Here is a 6,000-nt window from a genome sequence, read left to right as displayed (position 1 = left end):
TCAAAAGGGAGCCCACCAGTCAGCGTGGAGCCCACCCGTCAGTACGCTTGGAGTGGATAAGACGCCGAGCCGCTTCGTCGGTGAAAAAAATCCCCGATCTCCCAAACTATCCACCCGCAATCCCTAGCTTCTCCTGCGGCGATGGGCGGCGCTAGCGTGACCTCCACCACCATTTCTGTCGACGTTGAGAGCGAAGACGGCGGCAGCGCGGCGGCTGCGGTCGTCGCCGGTGATGGATCCGGGCGCAGCTTGCTGGAGTGGGCTTATCCGTAGGAGGTATGGCGTCGGGGCGAGCCGTGTCTCCGTCCGGAGAGGAGCCGTGACATGCTGGCCCGGACGCCATCTATGGATGCGTTTGAGGGTCGGTACGGCAATTTGGTTCTGCTGGCCACGGCGGTAGGAGACGGCGAGGAGGCAGTGACGCCGGCTGATCTGCTGGCCGCCATCGAGGCCTGTTGCGGTGTACTGTAGTCGGAGGTGAGCATTGAGGTCGCTTGCCCCAAGCATGACCTATGGCTGTTATTCTCAACGGAGGAAAAGTGCACGATGGTGTTGCAATCGTCGATGAAGTTCAAGTGTTGCCGCCGGTGGATCCAGTTTCAGCGCTGGGTAAGAGAGATTCGCGCCACCCCGAATGCTCTGGAGTACAAGACGAAGCTCAGTTTGGAAGGGCTCCCAGATCAGGCTTGGTCAACGCAGTCAGTGAAAAGTGTTCTGAAGGATTTAGGCGGCGACCTGATAGAGATCATACGACCAAAGAACAGGCGCGAGCTTGAGGTAATCGCATGGCTTCGTGACCCGTCGAAAGTGGGCAAGATGCTGGACGTGGAGATTGTCGAGCCTAAGCTTGCGCTCTGTACAGATCCTCCTCCGCAATCAGTTGAAGAGTTTGTGGCGATGGAAATGGTGTCGTCTTACGGGCCGTCGTCACCAAGGAAGAAGAAGACGCTGGTGTATCCTGTCATCTGTCACATCAAGGAGGTGACTGATTGTGGTCCTCTACTCGCCGAAGACCTGCCGGATGCATGGCTTCCAAACGAAGGGGAAGACCTAACACGGACACACAAATTCAACACTATGCTTGGCAAAGTCGATGGCAATAAGGATTGAGCTATCTATCTATCTAACTAGTTGGAGTATCTGTAGTAGTCAATCTATGTAGTTTGTGAACTGCTGTAGTATTATGTATGTCACTGAGTTATGTATTATGTGGGTGCCTCTTTTGTGAATTTGGTATATAATATTCAGTGCTTGACAGACTATCTATGTATGGATCTCATGCTATGTTGGAAGTTGTTGATCATTATGAAAATGGAGCTCACTGTCACTTCTATCATTATGAAAATGCCGCTCCTGAATATGCAATCCTTTTTTTGTATCTATACATATAGTTATGGCATTAATCCTTCTAAGCACCTCATTTGTCATATCTCCAAATAACAGCACCTAGTTTACATATTACAGAAGAGAGCATATAACAGCAACCAGTTTACATACTACAGAAGTAATCATATAAGAAGTCTGACATCCAGTTTACTTTTTACAAAAGCTATCCATTATATTCTGGAGCATATAACAAGTCTTACAGCCAGTTTACATACTACAAAAGAAAGCATATTACAAAAGCTATCCAGCATGATCTGGAGCATGATCACAAGCAGAACATGTTCATTAACACGTTCTACATCTGATCACAAACAGAACACAAAATGAAACCTCCACTTTTCGTTAATTTTCAACCACCCCTAAGTTCATAAAACATGCTAACTTTTCTTGGTTTTTTAAATGTTCTCCTGTTTTGACTAGAGCTTGCTCCAGTTCTCTTCATTGTTGTAGTTTTGGACTGACATGCATTCATTCTCTGCTCCTCCACCATTGCTTCTCTGTCTTGCCATGCCTTCCTCTTATCTACGTCCTACAAAGCTGTCTGCACTCTTGTAGCTTCCTGCTGGACAGTCTGCTGCTCCCAAGCTCTTTGCCTTGCTGTCTCCTGTGTTTGCGGAAATGATTGCTGCCTATTAATCTCATCTGCTTGATTTATAAGAAACAATGCCTCTTCTGCATCAAATTTAGTCTTGCAAACTCTTTTTTCTCTTCAGCAATTCTTTGTCTTTCTTCTGCCTTAATTCTTTTTGCCTCTTCTGCTTCTTTTTTCCTTTTCTCCATAGCTTCTCTCCTTTTGTCTGCCATGGCCAGTTTATCCTCTAGGGCCTTTTTTTCTTTTCCTCACTAGCTTTCTTCCTCTCTTCTGCAGCAATTCTTTTTTCTTCAAGTGCAGCCTTCTTTTTCTCCTCTACAGCATGTTTCTTTGCTAGTAGGTCATCTTTCTTCTTCTGAGCAGACAACTTGATTTTGTCTTCTTCTTTTAACTTCGCAATGGCTGCATCAAACTTGGCCTGATCTGCTATCTCTCTTCTCTCACCTGCTGCTCTAAGTCTGGCAAGTGCAACAACCTCTCTCTTCCTGTGCAGATCACCAGTTTTTGTTGCTGTAGTAGGTTGAATTGGAGGCTGTGAGAGGGCTTGCTGCTGTATGAAAGCATTCTCAGGTAGTGGGCCATGCACAACTTCCTCTCTCTGCATTAGTTAAGAATTGTTTAAATCAGAATCAATACATGCTGTGTGTAAACAGAGTTTGCGCAAAAAGAGTATGTGCAAGCAGTTTTTAAAGTTACTTCCTATGTTAAAGTAGCTAGCATCTCTGAATGATACAAAGGTTGGTCATGGTTAAGAACACCAGCTGTCTGAAGATTAATTTCCTGGAAAGTAATAATGCAGAAAGATTATTGGTGCGTTAAATGATGTTCTATGAGTAACAGATTTATTGTTTCTTGATCTCAAGATTTACCTGAGTAAGGCCTATTGTTTCTTCATCTAAAGATGACACATTTGGCTCAATTCGAACTCTATGGCTTCTTTTTTTCTTAGGCTTCAACCCTAACTTCCAGTCCAAGCAACCATTTATGTTATGACCAGCACCTCCACAATATCCACAATGGATGACTGCACCTGCCTTATTGATCTTCACACCTCTCTTTCCCTGCTTCTCTTCTGGTTGTTGTCTCCTATTCCTTGCCCGTCTTCCTTTCTTTTTCTGAAGTGGTGGTGGTATGATTTTTCTGCCATTCATATTAGCCCACTCACTTACATCATTACATGGCATGATAATGTGCTCATATACCTTGCAATAAGTCTCAATAGAGTAACAAGAGTTCACCCTTGATTCTGGTGGTATTTTGTCATATCTAAGAGCAGAGACTCCATGAGAACATGGGATACCTGACAAATCCCATCTTTTGCAGCTACACTTCTCCATTCTTGTGTCCACACTGAAGTCCATACCTCTATCATTGACTACAAACAACCCTTTTCCAGCTGGTGCAGCATGACAAGTTCTTGCAAATTCAATATTCTTATCCAATTTCTTTCTTATGTTTGGACAAATAATACCATGCCACTTCAAGACCTCTTGTTTTTTTCCATAATTCCTTCCCATGTTTTGGCCCTTGATCCTCTGACACATGCTTATAATTGGCATCTCCCTAGCCTCCAGGATGTACCTATGGAATACCTCACAATTGTTATTGAGCAGCACATCACACTTTGGGAAATCATTTTGATAAGCCCTGACCCATGTTTTAGGATCGAACTCATCCAGCCAGTCATGGGCCTCTTTGCTGAGAACTAACATTTGGTTTATATTTTCCCTAAACCTTCCCTCTGTAGTACTTCTAGCACATTTCCATAGCTGGTTCTTTAAGGCCTCTCCCTTGAAATTCTTATTGAAATTCTGCCACAAATGCCTCACACATAATCTGTGTGGTGAAAGTGGGAACAATTCCTTCACTGCTTTCAGTAAACCCTACAAAAACAATGACATTTCACACATTATAAACATGCAAAGGAAATCACATAAGTTCTGATACATACTGAAATAAGCAAAAAATGCAAAGAAATTACTTTTTGCTTGTCAGACATGATGGTCCAGAGATCTGTGTTATGTATGCCAAGATCTTGCTTCAATGCAGTCAAGAACAATCTGCAGGCTTTTGTATCTTCACTTTGCACTACTGCATGAGCGACAGGAATTATGCAATCATTAGGATTCATTTCTACAACACTTAAAAGAACACCTCCATATTGTGTCATAAAGTGACAGCCATCAAGGAAAATAATAGGCCTACAAGCAGATAAGAAGCCCCTTTTGCATGCATCAAATGAGAAGTAACAGTTTTGAAATTGCCCCTCTTCTGAAAGTTCAACAAAGAAAGTGCTACCAGGATTAGATCTCCTCAGCTCATTTGCATAGTCCCACAACAAGTTGTATTGTGCAATCTCATCACCATATATAATATCATATGCAATCTTCCTAGCTCTCCCTAACTTGCCCATTTTAATTGTCATATTCCAATCTTCTTGCACAAAACCTGCTAAGGCCTTCAATGAAATCCTCTCACATGCCCTAATCTTGTCGACAAATTTGTGAGCAATATACCTAGCTGTAAAGGCTGTAACTTGCCACTTCTTCTCACAAGTATGCTCACCATTGAATGTCTTCACCATTATTGAATTTGTCCTATTATCCCAAGATGCATAAAGATACCATGGGCATCCTTTCTCACACTTTGCACAAAGCCTTGTTTTGTCATTCTTCGGGAATGTGATGTTCACTCTCTCTTTGCAACTGTACTCTCTAACTGCTTTCCTCAAGAGCTCGACTGAAGAGAACAATTGGCCTGCATGGAACTTGGGCTCATGCATATCTGCAGCTGTAAATGATTTGAGATTGAATTTCATTTCATCTTGATCTGAATCTGGAGCATCCAATTCCTCATCTTCAGAGTTGCACTCTTCCACCACCTTCTTCCCTTTCCTATCTTGCAGAGGGTGTAGCTGCTCCTGCAACAAATCCTCATTCCCATCCTCCAAGTCATAGTCACTGTCAATAATTTCAGGAATATAATCACTGTCAGAAGTATCTGAATCTACATACTGTTCTTCTTGCTCTTCTTTATTTTGTTTTCTTGGTCTCAGTCTGTCAAAGAATTGGTCATGACTCTGAATTTCATGACTTTCATCCACAACACTACAAGATGTGTTGCTTTCATTGACATCTCTGTTATCATCTGTATTGCTTGACTTCTTCATTGGACTAAAAACAACTGGCATTTGTGTTACTGGATTAGCCACAACATCATCCTATCCAGCTCCTCCTCCAGAAATATGGCTGTCCAAATGATCCAGGTATATCATTTGAAATTGGTTCCCTCGATTAAGCGTTAGATACATACAATCTACGTCAACATCATTGGACAAAAGCCTAGCACCACCTTCATTTAGCTGACAACCAGGGGGCAACCAATACATATCGATTCTACCTCTCTTTTCATAACCCAAGTGCTCAACTAATTCTTCAAACAATTTGTAATATGCACTCTCCACCTGACAGTAATCATAGCAAACCTTTTTGCCATCCAAATAGCACCTATTCTGCCCACTACCAAAGAAAAATCCTCCATGGATCACCTCAACAGTGAACAATCGAGAATCCTTTGCTGCAAACAAAAATCATTGAAAGTTCAACTTTTTGTCGTACTTTACCCAAACCCTAACAAATTTCCCTCCAAAGTGCATGAAATTGGCATAAACAAATGAGATTATATGTGCACACAACCTAATTAGAACCAAAATTGTAGATTTCAGGAACAAAACCATCTCTACGTTCTTGGGCGACGAATCATACCGTACGTTGGAGCCGCCTCGCCGTTGGGCCGCCGTCGCGGGCCCTCCATCGCCGCTGAACCCCGTCCTACAGGTTGCGGCGCCATCGCAGCTCCTTCCACCACCGCAGCAACTACCATCGGAAGGCCATCGGGTCGCCGATCATCTGCCACCGCACCCTATCCCACTACTCTGCTTCCTGCTCTGTTTTCGGTTCGTGGACACACGAAGGATCGAGAAAAGACAGTGAGACGGGGATGGGGGGCAAGGGGTGGGCTCC

At 43.5% G+C, this 6,000-nt stretch overlaps 1 pseudogene; it reads right to left on the bottom strand.

The window, feature by feature from the left end:
• Nucleotides 1-2,204: 2,204 nt before the first annotated feature.
• On the bottom strand, nt 2,205-5,827 carry LOC147963238 (uncharacterized; annotated as a pseudogene).
• Nucleotides 5,828-6,000: the final 173 nt, after the last annotated feature.

Source organism: Triticum urartu, chromosome 6A (genome assembly GCF_056163025.1).
Source record: "Triticum urartu cultivar PI428250 chromosome 6A, HENAU_Tu73, whole genome shotgun sequence".
NCBI classification, from domain to species: Eukaryota; Viridiplantae; Streptophyta; class Magnoliopsida; order Poales; family Poaceae; genus Triticum; species Triticum urartu.
This window is presented reverse-complemented; position numbering and strand designations above follow the sequence as displayed.